The sequence below is a fragment of the Pollicipes pollicipes genome, unplaced genomic scaffold, assembly GCF_011947565.3.
Source record: "Pollicipes pollicipes isolate AB1234 unplaced genomic scaffold, Ppol_2.1 Scaffold_5724;HRSCAF=6776_pilon_pilon_pilon, whole genome shotgun sequence".
Classification (NCBI taxonomy): domain Eukaryota; kingdom Metazoa; phylum Arthropoda; class Thecostraca; order Pollicipedomorpha; family Pollicipedidae; genus Pollicipes; species Pollicipes pollicipes.
The window spans coordinates 9,109,197-9,129,196 of NW_023596746.1; the positions used below are offsets into that span (position 1 = coordinate 9,109,197).

General features: G+C 49.1%; 1 pseudogene; it reads left to right on the forward strand.

Annotated features, from left to right (window-relative positions):
* LOC119102461 (zwei Ig domain protein zig-8-like) overlaps positions 1-20,000 on the forward strand; it is an 85,061-nt pseudogene that overhangs the window by 45,258 nt on the left and 19,803 nt on the right.

A 20,000-nucleotide genomic window follows, 5' to 3' on the forward strand; every position in this document is an offset into this window, starting at 1 on the left:
CTCCCGATATTTATTTACTGGGGTTACAGCTTCACTTGGACATAGAGATCGTGGATCCCACTGTCGGTCTCACCAGCCTTGCTTAAATTGGAAATTGAATGATTGCCAGATTGGAACAAGTGTGCCAATGATGGCGATCTCGCGCAAGCGTTAGAAATTATCCAGATGTGTGCTAAAAGTGCATTTGTGCTCTTCACTTTACAGCCAGGCTATGGAACGGACTTCAATAACTTTAACATCTTGTATTACATTTCTGTGTACGGAGAATATGGAATTTTGGAACAAATCTGAACCGAGCTACCATATTCAATATGGTAGCCTATCCGTCCCGGGATGAACGGCCTCGCTACCAGTATGGCCATTTTAATCGATATCGATCTTTGAAAGCTGTTCGCTGATTGGTCGGGTTTAGTTTCAGCTGCCAGGATGTTGCTGGGAGCTGCTTATGCACCAGGCTTAAGTCGTAGAAGCATCGCGTTTAGCGTGACATATGCTTTTACTTTGTTGCTGTTGGTATTGCTGTGGTACGTCGTAGTATTACTTAAGCCGTAGGTGAGAACATAAAGTCGACATGGATTTCACGGGAGGCGGGTAAGGTTTTTATTATAGGTACTCCAGTGCGATGACAAAACGCTGAACAGCCTGACGCAAGAGCGCCACGTCACCAGCAACGCGGATGCACGAAAACTAAATAACCCTGCAGCTGACCAGCTTTGGTTTCAGTTTGGGAGCGTTTTCAATTCCTCATGTAAACAGGGCTATCGATAATCCAAACACACTTCCGGCGCCCCGGAAATGATCGGATCTGCCATCGCGAGGCGTGTTACTTGCAAGAATTGGTCTCGGCCGTGAAATCGGTCGGTCCAGTGCCGGTGCAGCGCGTCATTTTGGTTCTATTCGAACACGGACTGGACATCAACGATTTGTTGTGGCCGTCGACGACAGACCAGTATCGAGAAAATGACTACAGGCAGACGTTTACAATAGGACTGATATACTGTCTTCTTGGTTGCTTATTGATGCGTTATGCGGTTAGTTACATAATTGGTTGCTGCGTGTCTTCAACGGACTGTGCGGCGGGGAATGCTCTACTAATTACCGAACGCTGTCTGACCTCCACCCGACCACGAGATTCCCACCGCATGGCGTGACCACCGCGTGACGTCACCGCTGGGTGTCACATTCAGAGCCGGTGACAGAGAGCCGCGCGAGACACCTGCGGCTGGCCGGTGAATGACCTCGTCCTGACCGTCGCGTGACGTCCGCAGAGCCGGTGACCGAGGTGCTGGGCGGTCCGGAGCTGTTCATCGACACCGAGAGCACCATCAATCTGACGTGCGTGGTACGGCTGTTGCCTGAGCCGCCAGCCTTCGTATTCTGGACACACAATGGTCAGGTAAGCGGTCATCGGAGAGGTGCGATGCAACTCGACCCTTTGGACTATACGATGCTGGCGGAGTCCTTGATGAAATGGTCGTGTCGGTCAGCGGCCTCTGGGAAGAACGAAACATTAGCGCAGATATGTAGACCGTTTGAAAGAGACATCTATAAGAAAATACGTGCCCTTAGTTCTGCGGCGGCATGCTGTGAATTCTGAAAGGCTATTGAACACGACGTTCAGTAGCTGGCTTTGGCTGCAGCGAATGTATGCCCACCAGAAGAAAAACATCCACAATGAAGGCCTCGATGGCAGGCTTATTTTAGACCCCTAATCTCACGTGGCGCACGCTCAGTATTATCCGAGTTGGGTACGACCAAGACTACTGGAGTAAAAGGCCACGCAGACGTGACGTCACCATGGGACTAAAGTTTGGTAGCCCGTGGTATGGTTTTTGGGTGATACTTCCACAAGGTTAGTTAATACAGAAGCATGATTAAAAACGAGGATTTTGCCAATCAACTGGGCAGGGATCCTGTTCTGCATCTTTATTTCCACGTTATGTGAATAGACTTTGTACCTTTCGCACTTACAATTTTCTTAAGACAAATCGATACCGCGATCTACTTCCGAAAATAGAAGGTACTAAAGCACGTTTTGTAGGTCCGGTAGCCGCGCAATATTCGTCGTAGTCAACGCGCCTGAATATTTATATGCAGTGGATTTTAGTGACATGCATATTTGCTTACAACTCAAAGAATTTAATGCGTAATGTTAACATTAAGTTCATGAAGAGGCAATGATTGTCAATTCGTCGTCGCACCCCAGTGTACATATATATATATATATATATATATATATATATATATATATATATATATATATATATATATATGTGTGTGTGTGTGTGTGTGTGTGTGTGTGTGTGTGTGTGTGTGTGTGTGTGTGTGTGTGTGTGTGGGTGTGTGGGTGTGGGTGTGGGTGTGTGTGTGTGTGTGTGTGTGTGTGTGTGTGTGTGTGTGTGTGTGTGTGTGTGTGTGTGCATATGTGGAGTGAAACATGAAAATAAGGTAATGTAAGGAGGGCAGATGCCAAGAATTTCGCTGTTACTGTGCTATAATCTTCCTAGGCCTTGGTCAACTTGCAGATCCATAATGTCGGGTGGGTTAACTGAAAAAGCTGAGCAGGGCGTAATGCCTCGACTACTCTTATATATCTCCAAGACTATATCCGAGCTGAGATAGGCGCAACGACTCTTTAACTGGCAAAAATTGCAAAACTTGACAGAAATCGTTGTATTTTACAGGAAAATCTGCTATCTTGAACTGCCATGGCGCGCGCTGCATTCAAGCCTCCTGGGGTTCACTACTCAATACCCCATTAAAACCGGCCAACCCCGCATCCACCCTGACAACGCGCCTAGTAAGACTACAGGATGTGCATTCCAACTTCTCATTGCGCGTCCCAGGGTGCCGCGAGCACATCGGCCCGCCGTTTCTCATCACCCACCCTATGTTGCTGTATGGGTGTTGGGGTGGTTCCTTCTAAGTTAGTTAACTGACTACCTATGATATAGACCTTCCTATCATAAGGGCGCACCATTTCATTATGGATATCCAATGTTTCGGTAAGGATGCATGTGGACTAGAGTTGCCACTTTTGAGTCCGCAGGCTCGCTATCGCTGGCTTCATTGCGGGTATTGGCGAAGTGAAATATATCGCAGTAGTAGTAAATATATCGTAGTTGTCTGATAGTCATTGTTTGTAACAAAAGGTGATGGAAAAGAGGTGATTTATATGGGCAAAAATGATGAAAAAAGAAGTAGCACTTCATTACAAGGCTTCTAGTTACGCAATGCATCCCATTTCATAAAAAACGTAATCCATGACATGCCGTAGCTATCTTCAAGAGAACTGCAGCTTCATAGCTGCACCACTTCGTCAGTCACTAGTGCTTACTAACTGCATTCTGGGAAGATGCAATTTCAACGCCAGAGCAAGAACCATCTTGAAATATTCACACTAGTGGCAATTCTGCCACGGATTTAGTTTTTTATTAAATTGATGGGCTTCAGCTTCAGACCCAGCAAGAAAACAAGTTAAACCCTTTCCCCTGCGCACTCCAGCCCCAGTTGGCAAAACTGCACTCCTCGCTTTTGCATACCACTTGTCAAGTAGATCACAGGTCACCTGCAAACACTCGCTGGTTTGTTCGCACATTCGATGGACACAACTGCGCAGAACATGTTCAAACAACAACTATACAATGCCCGGATTAAATTAAAACGATCATAACATCGCAGGGCAATTCTGACCGGTGTCTGAAAAATCCATAGCAACATATTACTCCAGTCTTCTAAAGCTGAGACCTTATTTGAAACTTATAAAACTGTACACATGCATGATTTCTAGCAAGTGCATACGTGGTTGGGTATTAAGTCAGGATAAAAATCACAGGAATGCCACAATTAGGTACCGAGCAAGTCCCAGCGATCCCAGCAAAGATTAAAGGGAATGTTTCACGTTTGGAGGTATTGAGGTAAGTATCAGATCTGATGGGGAAAGCTCACTTGTAACTATTGGTAAGTTTTCAAGGTTCAAAAACGACGCTAAGCTGCAAAATTTCAAAGTTTGTAAAAATGCGCCCTATTACGTCATTGTTTGATGGCGTCATGGAATGGTTTTGTGACGACAGCAATACCTGGTAGCATCTGGCAGCCAGACTTAAAGAATACCTCGGCACGCACGGAAGCTGGCGCCAACCGGTCATTCTCGTCGCGGGGCTGTGTTGGGCGGAAGATAAGTGGGTGGTTTGTTTGGGGATTTTTTGTCTCGGTGCTGGCCATAAGAAGAGCTTTGGTGGAATGTTTGACATACGCAATGTAGCGATCGCCAGCGTTGATGGCAGATTATTAATATCAAAGCACGGTATGCTCTGCTGTTGCTGTTGCTGCTACGCTGTTGATGATTTTGTTAATGCTGTATTGTCGACTTCTCCTTGCCTGCAGTGCTGTAATCCTGACATTGATATCATGTGACGTGCACAGTAGTTACTTTCATTAACTGTTTGCAACTGGAAATGCGGTGTCATGCGAAAATTAGTAAAGCTGTAACATTACTATGAATTGATTGCCAAAGCATTGCTAGTTCTATGGTAAAGATGGTAAGCCGCTGCAGTATGTAACTACGCAACTCGCGTTTGAATTGTGGAAGGCTCAGCTCACGAATATTCTGCGATAGTGCGTTGTAGGTGGTCACGGTGGAGTAAACAAGACGTCGCCTTCCCGATTCGGATCTGATCACCGGCACATGAAGCATATCATCCTGCCTCGTTGTGCGATGGTGAACATGTCTATGGATAAGGTGATCAGATAGCGACTCCGGCTGGGATCTTTCCAGGATACGTTTCAGAAGTGTCAGTGTATGATATAAGAACATGTTGTCAGCGGACATCCACTCGAGATCTCGTAGAACATCGCTCACATGATTATATTTCCGATGCCCAGAGATGACTCGTGCTGCAAAGTTCAGCAGCTCTTGCAGTCGTGATGTTTGAGTAGCATTACATGCTCCGTACACACAGATGCAGTAACGAATGTGTGAGATGACTAGACCCTGGACTAATGAGTGTGGCCTGAGGCAGGCTGTGCCGGCTGTGGCTGAGGCCAAAAAGAACGCCAGTGCATCGCCGCACGATGTCACCAGTGTGCGCAGTGAACGTCATGCACTGGTCAACTACGACAGCCAGGTTTCGAACGGAAGGAGGGCTGGCTACAGTAGCGCTCATAAATTTGATGCTAGTCGGTGGCATGCTCCGAAGATGTTGGCGCGTGCCGAGGACTACGAGTTGTGCTTTTTGTGCGTTAATTTTCATTCCGTTTTTGCCAAACCATTTGGACAGGTGTGAAAGATGTTGCTCCATGGCTGTGATCAGCGTACCAATGTCGCCGGGCCTCCCACTCATTAAACCCCGTGTGTCGTCCGCGTACTGCACAATGCATGCGTCATGAGCATACAGCGGCATATCATTAGCATAAATGTTGTACAGCAGCGGGCCGAGCGCTGAGCCCTGGTAGGCTCCGATCAGGTTGTGCAATGCCGCGGACAGGGAGGAAGCGTCACCTGGGTTCTGGACGAGAACCTGCTGAAAGTGGTTTTGGAGGAGCATGTGCGCCTGGAATGAACAAGGTCGCTTGATGTTCATGACAAAAACACAACTGGATGGATTAATATGTTTGTAAGTTTCTTACTACTTTTTGTTTTGGCCCTACTGATGTTATAATGTTGAGTATGTTTATGGTAGATAAGGCCGGCTGGCCCATGTGAGCTTTTTGGGGAGAACTTGCATTGTAGGACGGATGCCGGCTTTTGAATTTGGGTGTGGGGCGAGCGCGAGTATTTCAAATACTAAAACAATGGACAGATCTAATATCAGCCACACCAGAGCGGAAGGCGTGTCCGTCGGCAAAACAAAGTCAGATGTTGCAGTCGGATTACGGACTGCTGCTTCAAACGGCGCGATATAGGAACAAGTCACGGCATTGTTGCCAATCGTTGAAACTGCAGACTTATACTTATTGTGGGAATGAGTATAATCATCGAGAATGCGTGTAATGAAAGATTATACGTGTTCTTGCTCAATTTGCGATTTTAGTTAAAACTTCCTTTAGTGTAATAGATTGGGCTATGCCTCCATTCACTCTAGAGGAATGCGTTTCCCGGAGTCGTAGTGACCCCCGTCATCTACACGCTACACAGTGACGGAGATTCCCTTTGTTCCGGGCAACGTCACACAAATCAGCGAGCCTTGCTGCCTCGCTTTCAACTGTCAATTGTCAGTTTATGACATAGCATATCCCAGTGGGGATGTTTTAGCGTCACACTCGGTTCAACAGTTTTAAGTATCGTATATACTATAAATTAGTATCACGTAACTCTCCGTCGTTTTCTTCAGTGCACGTTGCTGGAGTGGTTGTTTTAACAGAATGGGACGCATCCTGGCTAAAAAGTGAGCTATCGTATCTTAAATTCAGTTTATTATAATCAAGTGTAAAAATCGGTCGTCAGAAGAGGTGCAAAGCCAACACTCTCACGACAATTTGCCGCAACCCTATGTTGTTTGCTTTAGACCGGCTTTTTTATTTGTTGTTAAGTACGGAAAGACAGGACGAGCACATGCGAACGTTCAAAATACGAATTTCACGACAAACATATAAGCTCGCAGGCGGGCAGTTAAATACTTCTGCATCTGCTGTGAATCCAGATGGATTGCCGGGGACTCGGTGATTGCTGCTATGGCTCTGATAACTGAACTTTCATCAACAGTGTGCGCTCGGGATGATTAGCCGCGACTTGCTCACAACAACGTACCATCCGAAGTGAAAGGTACCGCCGTCCGTGGACGACGCAGGGTTGGGAGGGGTTGGCACTCCGGCGGTTAGGGGCCGCTCAAGGACGATGGGGGAACGTCTGCTTACCGTGCGCCACTTTCACTTCTTGAAGAGATTAACAGCTGCTATGGGGCAAATGCCAGCAAGGGGAAGACAACATCGATGCATTATGAGGCTGTATCGTCGCACAACGGAAAAGACCGAACTTGTTGGGATTCTCTAATTTCATGCTTGCATGTGAGGAGCCCTCGACAAAAAGCGGAAATTTTCATGGGGAGAAGCATGGGTTCCGTTGTTCACATTATCACAGTGAACAAAATAGCACTGGGCTCAGCTTGATGTGTTTACCAAGCACTTTGCTCACCTTGAAACACGAAACCACTGATCTCCAGTGTCGCATAATATGCCTAGGACATCTTAGCTAGATCGCGAGGGCGTCAGTGCGACCAGTACTGACCAAGGAAGCGATTTAGACGGTGTGAGTAGAGAGCAGGAGGAACAGCGAGAGCCTTGGTAAGGGCAGAGGGAGGCACGGGGTTGAAAGACCATTTTGATGACAGGCCCCCCCCCCCCATCCCACAAAAACGCCGGGTTTGGTTCATTTGCTTTCGGGGGGCACGATTTCTTTTTTTTCTATTTCCTTAAATTTCTTTCTGGAGAAGACGCTTGAGAAGCTGACGGAAAGTGTATTTGCATCGTATTTCCTTATCTTTAGTCATGTTGCACTGACGGTGGCGGAAGTTAAAAACTGCATGGGATAACCCGCGGGCACTATTTATTTCACAAAGAATGGGGGGGGGGGAATTTTCGCAAACCCATAGCGCTGAGATTTTGTCAGAAATGTATGGGTCCTTCAGACTACTAAAGGCCGCGTGACGATGAGCCGCTAAAATTGTGGTCAATTAGTTTTATTCCCATGGCTTACCATGCATGTGCCACCAACGCCTGGATGACGTCATGGGACGGTTTTATAACGTCAGAGGCTCTGGGAAGATCTGCCACGTCAGCCTTGCCACTGAAGCAAAGGGAGATTCACTTGCGGCACTTCTTTTGCGCTGCAAAAATTTAGCTGACAGGTGTTGGTACGTGCGTTTTGGCCTTTTCTCGTGGTGCTCTGTTCCGTTTTTTCGTGGCAGCATACCCCTCAATTGCATGTTTATTTTCGATCGTTACGCTTTTTTAAGCTATTCGATTATCATCTGCATATCCTTGGCATGTAGCAGCTGACAATGACTGCAATTCACTGACGAAAATGGCAATATTTGAGATGGAAATTATATACAAATGCTGAGCGCGTAGCTCAGAAAGTGACGATAGCTGTCCTGTCAGTATGTGCTGATATAGCAACGATAAACTGTGAAGCTTCATTCACACGACAAGCAGTTCATACATAAAGACATAACATACGTACAACCTAAACCCTGACAAATTTCACGCACTCGTACTCTTCAAATAAAAACATCAGCTGCTAATCTCACAACACCGCGACGACCACTCGCAGGTGTCGGCGAACTGTGTGGACGAGTCGACTGCGTGGTAAGAAACTGCCGCTGTCTTGCAGCGCGGTGAGATGACGGGCCGCCTCATACGGCGCAGCTCAGATGACGGGCCGCCTCATACAGCACAGCTCAGATGACGGGCCGCCTCATGCGGTACAGCTCAGATGACCGGCCGCTTTCCGTGCGCCGCGGCTGTAACTCGCTTAGCGCACTGCCATCCCTTCAGCCTCTCGCGGTGCTGTCGAGCTTCCTTGCGGTGCATTCTGTTCAGAGAGCAGAGCCGGTTGAACATGGGTAACCGGATGAACCGGCGAACCACTCGGACGTTGGGAGGGGGGGTGGGGGGGTTGGGCTCCGTGCACAGGGTCGCCGCCATCGACTCGATGACTCGGGCAGCGCGGGAGATGGCGGCGTGTGCAGAAGGTCGACTCCATGATCTTACACTTCCTGGTCTTGCACTTAGTGGCCGGGACGCCCATCCAACTCTGACTGAGGCAGGGTCTATACGGCCAGGACTGGCGCCGTCTTCGCGTGAAACGCTTCAGGAGTCCCGAGGCTGGGGTCGACGTTCTGACACTTACCTACAGGTAGCCGACCGCGTGGGCCATCCCATGCCCCTCGGACGAGACAGTACTCCTGAATTACGTTGGCGACAGCAGTGGAAGGCGATGGGATTGGTTAGATTGGATGGGCTCCTCCCGGGAACGGCTTGACCTTTCTTACGTGGCCGGTGGTCTGCTGATCATTGAGAGGGTCCTCCTTCAGGTAATCAGCGAGGACGGTGTGGCCCATGAAACCACTTGTGCTCGCGGTGCGGAGCAGCCGCTGGCACGCCCTGCGCTAGTGGGTTCGAGCCCATCCTCAGCGCGTACATCAGTGTCAGGCTGCGCATCCGATAATTGGCTTCGCTGCAAGTTAGGTGCAGGTTCCTTTAACTTAGGTGCAGCCTCCTTTCCCACGTCCTAACCTCAAATACGATTCAAGAATGTTTTGGTTTGTTGGGCCGATCATGACGTGGGTATCCGGCCGAGAACAGACGCAAGGTCACACACAATATCTCGCTTGGTTTGATGGTGGCGATAAAGCCCCTCTGGCACGGCAGCACAGACGTTTCGTCGTCCGACTTGAGCATCATAGCTCCCTCCATGTCATCTAGCGCCTTGTAGTGGGCCGCACTGTCAGCCTCCATGCCACGTCGGAGCTGCTTCAGGTCTGCGTGGCACTGCCCATTCAGGACGTTGAAGCCGTGGTCGAACACGCGCAGGCGCTGCGCCTCCTCGTGTCGGTTCGTAAACGGGTCAGGGGAGTCCGAGTCAAACCCCACAGCGAGTCCGTAGCGACGGCCGTCGCTACGGACTCGCTAGGGAGTTGGGCGGCTGGGCGTGGTCTCGGACGGGCTGCCCATTTATCAGTGATAAAAGGCCAAAACGTCACATTATAAAAATCACATCTACTGTAATGACTCGCTAATCTGGAAATAAGGGCACTTTGCAGTCAATTCGGGAAAAGTTTAATGTCACTGCGTCACTTCATAAATCGAATATCAATGATTATTTCCCTATCTGAAGACTGCCACATCATTTGTAAAATGGATCATTCTCACAAGTTCACAACAGATTGTTATGGCTTGGCAAGAACGTTATGCTTTTCCTAATAATGTTGAAAATTCCGACCGTTAATTGCACCTGACGGCAAAATATGACGGCAACCGACGAAGCCGTTACGAACAATGCCTTCAAACATTAACAAAGAATGCATAGTTCAAACCCGCTTTACGCAAGCCTAACATACGTGGATTAACTTAACGCAAACGAACCCCAGAAGAGGCATGATGCAACTAGACAACTATCATATTACGACTGGGAAAAATTGTCCGTACCTCCAGATGGCTGTCAATGCCAAGCTTGAAGAATCCCGAGCTTTTTGTCGTCATCGATGGCCATCCTGTCAGCGGACAGCAGCTTATCGATTAGACCGCCGTCGTGATGGCACAGGCCGTTGTCAAACAGGTGGCCGCGGAGCAGCTGGTGAAGGTGGGGCACATCCGCCAACATCCAGATGCGACCGGAGTGAGTTTATTGGTGTAGACGTACGGAAATCTGCATTGCTAGGTAACATGAAAACGTACGCGGGTTTGCTCATGACATGGTCGGGACTGGTGGGGATGCGGCAAATCACTTTATATAGACTACAAGTAACGGTTTTTAACGTGTTTCTATGTGCAGTAATTGCACCAGCCACGAATTCCGCACTTTATTTTATGTGAACTATTGTAAGCATATTCGTTTCCCTACACGTGCGCGGTGTATAACACAAGGAAGCCAGATAGCGGGAAGGGAGATTAGCGATCGAAAATATGAGTGCCTGCGACTTTTACCTGCAACCTGTCTTCAGCTGCACGCACAAAGGATTGCCGACGACAGGATTCAATGTGGAGTAGGTATTGATTATTTTAAAGGATGCACGTTGTCGATCCGTACTTCATTTACCGATATGATCAGGCTCCTCAAGAACGCAACATGGGCCAAGAAGCCCTATGAAACGAAAGCACTGCCATGTACGACAGTCCTTCATCTTCAGCCACTATTTCACGCGACCCAGGCCAACCGCTGCGATAAAGCGGGTATCAAACGGTCGGCGAGATTGTTGACCGGCTCTTGCCAGCCTGGTCGCGGAAATGCGGGTTGCCGTATTGGGAGATCCCGGGCGACGTCCTCAGTCCGCGATTAGATTCTCCGAGGCCCGATACCGCCGCGACGACTTTGACACCAGCAGCACCCACCTTGAGCACCAGCTCCTTCAGCAGATCTTTCTTCGCTGCCGTGACCGAAGTGAAGAACAGCGGTGACCCCTTCGCCGACGATCGATTTGACATGGTTGACCTGTGTGAATGTTTTTTACACCAAAGGGCCCGCTCGTTGATGCGTGTTAATAGCGCTGTGAATTTCATGGTTCAAGGCTGGTTTTGGTATGGTTTTTCAAGCGCCTCTAGCCCAGGGAACAGCAGCAAATGGGGAATGGTCGCCTTGTGAAAGGACGAACAATAGCTCCAACCGGCGCCGTTGAAGGTGCGCTCATGTGCATGGTCTACCTCAAATGCGGCCTCGGACCGGCGAGTCGTCCTCGGAGGGCACCGCCTCATTTTGGGACACCGCAGCAGTCCCCCGACCACGGGGCCAAATAAGTCGCCATATGCCCGCTGTGTGTACCCGTGTCACGTCCGGCCTACTGACAAGCGCGTCGTCCAAAACGTCTCGCAAAGACAGCGAAAAAGTGGAGTCTGTCGTGCGTGTGTGCGCGCGTGTACATGCTACAAGCCACCAGAATCCCAGAGACAGGGCATACAAAATATTTAAGTGGGGTATTGATATTCTGTGAGTTTTAAACCTGGACAGAACCGATTGTCCTCCCACCCGAACAAAATAAATACATTTTTTTCTCAAAAGTTAGGTGAGCACACTGCGGACAATCGCATGGATGTACGCCACTTTTGTGACAGCTAAACATGCGTTATGTTCGTAATAATTTAGTTTTCCTTTTCATAGGCTACGATTGCTCTCGGACTCAACACGGCGCAGGGTATCTCGTGACGCGTCCAGTGGCCGGTAGTGCCGAACCGCACGTGTCACTCATTTTGCCGCACAGATTACCTCGATACCGTGGAACATCAGAACGCAATGCAGCCGCCATCGGGCTTCTGTAGGAAGCTCCGCAGCATCTTCCGGACGAAATCGGCGTCACTTTGTTTCACAGCGAAGTTCCATATCCACGTCCTCAGCGCCGTTAGCGAGGCAGGGAAGGCGGACGGCCCGCAAAAACTCCTATTGGCTGCGCGACGGCCGGATACGGTAAAGCGGCGCGGTTAGGACAGAGCTGTCCCACGGTCGAGGGCGAGCTGAATCCAACAGCACGCCGATTTGCAACAACTGGCAAATAAAGGAATAATAGCAATACGCTTATTATTACAATACGCTTCGTTAGTCGACATCTGACCCAAGCTAACAACAGTTTCACTGCCACCGAACGCCAGCGTAAGGTATTATGAAAATTGCCGATCGTGTACTCGCGCGACAACGGAGGCCACTTCACGGTATTTCTTTGTACTAAGCCGCGTGATTAAACAACACCCTACCAGTGCACTTTCATGCGACCGTCCACTGCCTCGGTACCTGCTATGTCTTGGGTGTAATGAAGCAGGTCATTTTGTAATCATATTGCCGAAATGTTGGGCTGCCAAGTCACCTTTTTGCCTTTGCTGTTAAATACGACAGCTGTTTCTATTTGTAATCGTGCATCGCACAGCTATATGAAGTCACATTCACGCAGTTACAAACAAATACTACTAGGTATTTTGACAACAGTACGTAACTAGTAAGTAGTGATAGTATGTAGCTGATTGATTTGCAATGCTTATTACTGAATTTGAAAATTTTGTCCGGTCCTAATCCAAAAATCAAAAAAAAAAATCTGATCCGGTCCAATTCAGCCCGCGGAATAATCCGCATTCCGTAAATTTATCCAATCCGTGAACTGCTGCAGTGGCAAATACTGCACTCTCGCGCTATAGAAACGGGAGTCCGAGCCGGCGGCGCACCAGCGTTAGTTCCGCACGAGGCCTGAGAACTGAAGGCATGACCGTTCGGCTGAATTCCGCTGCTCTCGACTGGTGACGTCACAAGTGTACCCGGCACTTTCTGGTCAACGGCCAATAGATGCACACCGCAGTTTCCCCAGCTCTTTGAAATGGTTTAAAGACTGCAAGACCTCGAATATTTGTGGTTGGATCATAACGAGACTGTTTCTTCCCCGAGGATCATATAATATCAGCTTCAAAGCATGTTATACATTAATTGACTGACGTCCAAGCTGAGCGCTTTGGGCTGAAACGCCGGGAAACAAGCCCCAGGACCAAATACTTAATTTCAAAAAGGCATGCACAGACAGAGAACTAATGGATTCATCTTTAAAGGAATAAAAACGAGAAATCATAGTCACAGGAAAGCCCACCGTCATGTCAAAGGCCTGCAGACCTTTACAGGCTGTTCACAAGGGTTGGGCCAACTGAAGCGTGTTTCATCCATTTCAAATCGCATATGCTCTCTGGCTAAATGAGTGTTATGTTACTAACATGCTGATGTCATAATGGGACAAGGTCATGTCACAGGTGAACCTGATAGGTTGGTTTATTCGCACGATCAATGCGTTAAGCATTTTTCGTCTTCCTTGCTCGGGTTATGCATCTGAAAGTCAGCTGCAAGTTTTTTTTAGGTGGTAAGTAGTCGCGATATGGGTGGGACACCAAGATGGCATACTACGTCAACGTGACATACAGTAAGCTAGTCGTGCGATGCATGTTTCTAGACTTCTTATTCCACAGGTATCCAATATACTTGCTTTAAATCTGATATCAAGTCATCTTGGTGTATGCAGAGATTAAGACTCGTTGTCTCAACCTGCTCTTATCTTTGAGCCATTCAATAATCATGGGCAGATTTAAGAAACTAGCTGTGAACCTACAGCGTAAATAGCTACCGCTCCGGCCATTTCTTGTTTAAGAACAGATGAATTATTTTCAAAGGGTTAGAAGTTTCCATTGACCACCACTGGAGGCAAGCAAGCAGTTTCATTAGAAACTCAACAATGACAAGTTCATCGAGCGCCTTTATCTATGTATAAATATCAAACCAACATGATTTCATCAATGTCAATAGCAGCCGCAACAATGTCCTTATTCTAAACATCACAATGGGACATCAGTAAAAAACCTGGTCACAACATCCATTTTCTAAACAGTATGCACAGCTCACACCATTAGTGGCTTGCGGCATGCTGGCGCAGGCCGCGCGTGTCCTGCACTCGGCACAATTACCTGCGCAACAAGGACCTGCAGCGGCGTCCGGACCCGGCACGACCCGGCTCACACAGCTTGCTGAGAACGGAAGAGCGCGGTGAGGTGGCCGGGTCTGCCGACATTCGTAACCTGGGATCGATGCCTAATTTTACCATGCAGGCCGCTCAGGTGCGTGACGCCTTTGCAGAGTACTTACTCAGTGAGGGCAGCGTTCCATGGCGTCAGGCTCGAGTGGAATGGCTAACCCGCTGTTACGTTGTGCCAATCTGCGCTTGACGTCGCCGCCTGCGAGCTGCAACCGGCTCGCGCGATGCTGGAATGGCCACAGGTCTGGAATGCTGGCCACGTCCATGGGGATGCTACAGCTGCTCCGCGAGGTCGATCCGCAGTTCGTGATGTGTGCCGGCGATCAGCTGTTTGGCGAGATCAATGTGCTGGCTCGCAGTGGCATTTGCGCCTGCTGATAGTGGTCGACTTGAGCTGGCCGACCCGCACCGTGTCGCCGCCGCATTTCTTGATTTTATAGCTAATGGAGAACGTTTTGTGACGTTTTTGTGAGTGATAGTATTTGGGCGGTATGAGGTTGTGTGTTTGCAACAATAGGTGCGTAATTCCATGTTGCGTGCAGACATCGCCTTTGATAGCATAAAACGCAGCTGGCCCCGGCGCTCGATCGCTTTAAAAAGTAATTGTTGCGAACGTGAACATTTTGTATTGTGTGAAGCGTTTCCAGGCCTCGGTTGGAAATGCAAAAATGTCATGTGTTCCTTCGTTACGTTGTAATTAAGCTTAAGGAACGAAATATAATGACTAAATACTAAATGCACAGGGCGTATCACTTCTGAGTTCGTGGTAATCACTCGTAATGAAATAGATCACTTTTCATATTGGTATTGGTGTATTGGTGAAGCAGACGTTCAAACAGTACCACACGATGTAGACCAGGACCGGAAATGGAATATATTACAATGAAATTTAGCACACTTGTACCGCGACCCACTAGTTTGAGCACTTCTGATCAGTACTAGACGCACGCGACACCACATGAGTGTTGACATAAAGCTGCGCCGAGGGCGCGCTGAATCCAATTTGACCATTCAAAAGTTGGAACACCGCACAACGACGACGCTCGGCAGTGGCCGCATTACGCGTGCTTAGCTCTGCAGCCACGTGGGGGCGAACGCGAAGTTCGGATCACGCACCACTGCACGCTTACGTGCCATCTCGTTGAGGATAACGTCATCAACGGACTGGTTGTCTGACCTTGCTCGACGTTTCCTGCGAGGAATACGGTCATTTGTCTGTGGTTGTATCTTCGCCTGTTGCTCTGGCTGTGTCCAGTATGCCTGTTGCTGCGTCTGATTCCTGTATGTGCCTGTGCATGGGCCTGTGTCTGATGCTGTGGATGTACTTGAGGGTAGACTGGGGCCAGCCTCTTCTCCGTCTCAGCTCGGGACAAATGGACTAGGAGGTGCAACTCGGACCCAAACACCACATCGTTGTCAGCGGAAGACAAGGATGTGTGGCGCGGCAGATGTGGGGACAAGCAGTGTAGGGCGCAGCTAAGGAGTTTGAAACTGGGCAGATGAGACGTTTCTAGAGGAGACAACACGACATAGGTATTCGTCGTGCTATCTGTGTAGCCTTCGTGCCACGTCACGCCAGCACTCGAAAAGTGTACCAAGATGTGTTTATTTTTGAACAGATAAAAGCGACGTTTAAGCCCGTATTTGGTGAATTAGGTTAGACTTTCAAAGTCAGGCAAACAACTGTTGTTTTTCTTTCAATCCTACACGGCAACACTTACGCATGATTTTTGGTTCTTTTCAGCCGAACGGGAAGACATAATCCACGAAAGTTCCGAAGAATTAAGCGGGGATTGGAGAAAATTGATTTCTGGCAAAAGAATAATATTCCTCCTAACGAAAAATCAGATATTGAGTCCTATTATCAAACGTTATCATTTCCATAACCCAACCCGGAAGCGGGGACCAGCCAGACGCGGCGCTACGTATTTTGAGATGGAGACGGGGTTTTCGAGGGCACAATGGGGCTCCTTCACAGGGGTCCTGCACAGTGTCGTATTCAAGAAGGAGAAGCACCGAGGGCGTTGCTTCGTTATTAAATTAGTGCGGGCATCATATCCGACTAAAAAATGCCAACAGTTAAGGGCCCCAGAATGGATCCTTTTAACTATCCAGTAAACTAGGGCTCGCTAACTTAAACCAGGGTCATTTGCTCCAGAGGGGTCTTCTGATATATAGAGGCACTTTTTAATTCAAAACAGGATGCTTCGAATTCCCGACAGGAGCCTTCAAATCTAGTCAAGGGGTCTCGCTATCCCAAAACAGGGTATCCTGATCAGAACCGTGGCCATCGAATGCATAGGTGTAGTCTCCTGTTTCAGAAATGGGGCCTCGTAACCCAGAACAGGGGCCTCCTGAGCCAGCAAAGGGACATCCTTGGCACGAAATTGGGTCTCGTAATCTAGAGCATCGGCTGCCTCATATGTGAAAGGGACGTGATGATCCATTCCGTTCCGTGGTAAGGCGGACAGCAGCAGCTTAAGAAGGCTTTTTGCCAAAAGGCAGTTGCATCAGCTGAGGTTCACTGACCGTCGCCAACATTTCGGCGAGGATGGCCGCGCAAAATCCCAAAGTTTCGATTGCTGCTGGCCTGGTTAGATTTACGCCTCGAATTAACAGCAACGGTCTGAATTAAATGCTTTGGATAATATCATAAGTTTAAGCCGACAAATACACGCGACAAAATAGTTGTTAGTCTGTCGTATTTATCTCGTTTTTGGTCAATATCATTTTTGGGGCTAGACACATGACACAACAGGTCATAGAACTAAAATGGGGAGGACAGAGCGGAGGAAGGGGAAGATTCTAACCTGCCTCGCTTCACCGCTGGCGCCAGAAACAGTAGCTGCCGACCAAGCGGTCCCAGCTGGTCAGCGTCTGCTTCAGCTGCGCTGCCACTCTGCGAGAACATGCGCAGACGCTGGATAAAGTAGAAGCGGGCCCTGGCTCGCTGCCTCTCGGTGTCGTCGGCTGTGGAAAAGTGGACAAAAACATGTTTGAAATTATCGCATGTGTCTGATGGAATAACAGGAGTATCGTACGGTATATACGTTGTAGCCAACACCAACCAAGTGTTCCAGGCATTCGCTCTGTCATCCTCTCTCGCTCTAACCTGCATCCTTACGACCGCCCCCCGCCCCTCCCCCCGTTCGTCTGGGGCAGGCTACATGCGCTAGCCATGAGTGGTCCCAAGTGCCCTGGTAGGGGGCCACGTCCGAGCGCCGAGCACAAACCCCGAAGAGCGGTTTCTGAGCGGGAGAAGTCTCGGGAGAATGGAACCCAAGATGGAGGCAGTTCTGCCCAACCGTTATCCATTCCCTTTTAGCCACAGCCCTGAAATGGTTGCTGCTGGCCGATAGGGCTAGGACAAACTACTTAAACCGTGTTCGAGACGTGCAATTAGGTGCATAATTTGACTGTCAGCCAGAGGGCTTCCTTCCTTTCGACACTTTGTGCTGTGTCACTGTAACCACGAATCTATAGGTGACGATATTTCGTGGTGACCATGAACACAATACAGCCAACGAGGGGCTGTTCGTGTGATATTATGACATCGCTCATGCCTGGGGGACTTATAAATGGGCGGGGCGCATAGGCTGCAGAAGTTTGCGTGCATCAAGCTCCGAAACAAGGATTGAAGTGTGGTAAAAGACACGGCTGTGAACAGCAGGAAATGGCCATCCAAATATCATTGTCAGTTCAAAACCCCACACATCTGTGGAGCAGTGTCTTAAACTGGTTCGTTGAAGCCTAACAAAACGGCACTCATGCGTATTTCAGCTGGGGTATGTCATGATTGTCAAGAAGATAGGCGCGACAGCGCATCGCCGACAGAATGACACAGGATCGAAGGTCAAGTTGGTTCTTTAAGTTTCCCAGTTCATTTGACCCGGAAAAATCCGCTCAAAGCAGCTAAAAAAAAAACATAAAAAATCAGCCTGCTTTGTCAAGTCAGCTGACATGCCAGAAAGGTAACGCACTGAGTTGTTGCCGCTGCAGCGTCGTAGTGCAATACATTTGTGTTATGCGTTCCTGATCTCAACCATATGAGGGCATGCATCTTTAGTCACCTCTTCACTGGTGTGTGCCCCGCATAGCTGAACACATGATGATGGTGATGCTTTTCCGTACTCCGCATACCGCGCATTGCATGCTAAGATGGTCTCTTATGGTGTAGCGCAAAGTGAACGAAGCGGTTAGGTCAATAAATCACTTAGTTTGCCAGCATTGGCCGTTTTGATCTGATGGGACGACTGCGAATGCGACAGCTGTGATGTCTTTCAGTTCTTGCAGAAGTTCCTCGTCTCTTCACGTGGTCTTTTAGCTCCATTAACACTTATCATCTGAAACATTGCCATCATCAAACCCCTACAAACATACCCCTACATCAAGCTTTTTCACCAACGCAAGCCTTGCAATCTGCCTTCTTTCGGCCGTGATGGCGTATAGAAACTTTGATTAGTAGTTCCCGCGTTGCCATCGCTCGTCCAACACTTACATATTTTAGTCACAAGATTGTGGCTGGAACCGACTCATACCACTGAATGTGCCCAGTTAAGGCCACGCGGGGACCCGGTGCCGCAGGTGATCAGCTACGACTCTGTGCGCGGCGGGATCTCGGTGGTCACCATCAAGGGCGACGTCACCTCCAGTTACTTGCTGATCCAGCGGGCCCGACCGTCCGACTCTGGCCACTACAGCTGCCAGCCGTCCGGAGCCGCCCCGAGGTCACTCCGAGTGCACGTGCTCGAAGGTCAGTGGCGCTGCGATGAGGGTTGGGAGGGTCGGTGGGCCCGCAGTAAAGACTGTTAGTGGTTAGTAGTGGCGCGACATTACGGGCTGGGGGAGGGGGGGGGGGGGCAGAAGCCACGTGAAGGGGCTAGGAGTTCATTGGGCCCGCGATGGGAGCTGGGAGTTCATTGGGCCTGCGATGGGAGCTGGGAGTTCATTGGGCCCGCGATGGGAGTTGGGAATTCTCTGGGCCTGCGATGGGAGCTGGGAGTTCATTGGGCCCGCGATGGGAGCTGGGAATTCTCTGGGCCTGCGATGGGAGCTGGCCCGCGATGGGAGCTGGGAGTTCACTGGGCCTGCGATGGGAGCTGAGAGGGCAGTAGACCGGGACAGGAGCCACTGTTAACATTAGCATGAGCATGTCCAACAAATTCAGCGTTTTAAGAAGTAGGCGCCAGGGGACTTAATGGTGCGACTGCTAGATGCTTATGGATACGGGATGTGGGTCATATTTGCCTTCGTGTCCTGGAGCGTGGACAGCGCACTCCCTTGACGTATCCATTCTATCATGGTAAAATTTGTAGAGCCGTGCCTACCCTCTACCCGTACAGCCATACCGTGCAGCCGTACCCGTAGCCTTCCGCCAACCGCTGCGCATACGCTGTACCCGCCCGTTTATCCACACGCTTAAAGCATTGCAGCCTCCGTCCGCTGCTGACCCGAATTGTATATTCAGGTACCGTCTCAAAATGGTTACCTCTAAAGCAATTGCATGCTTGCTACGTTGAAGATAATTTATGCACTCGTTATGCTTTGACATGTTATGCAAATGCAAATGCAATTTCCCCATTCAGTCGAGGAACGCCAGATGTGAGACACAGGGCGTTGCAAACATTGCAACGGAGGAAAATGGGATGATGCCGGCTTGTTCATATGGGAAACGGACGCATGCAAGTGGGTTCTTGAAAATAAGCATTGCAATTTGCTCTCATACTTCAGCGTAGCCCATCCGTGTACCATGCCTGTAGACAGATCCGTGGCGAAAACGGAATTGGAAAGCCTTAC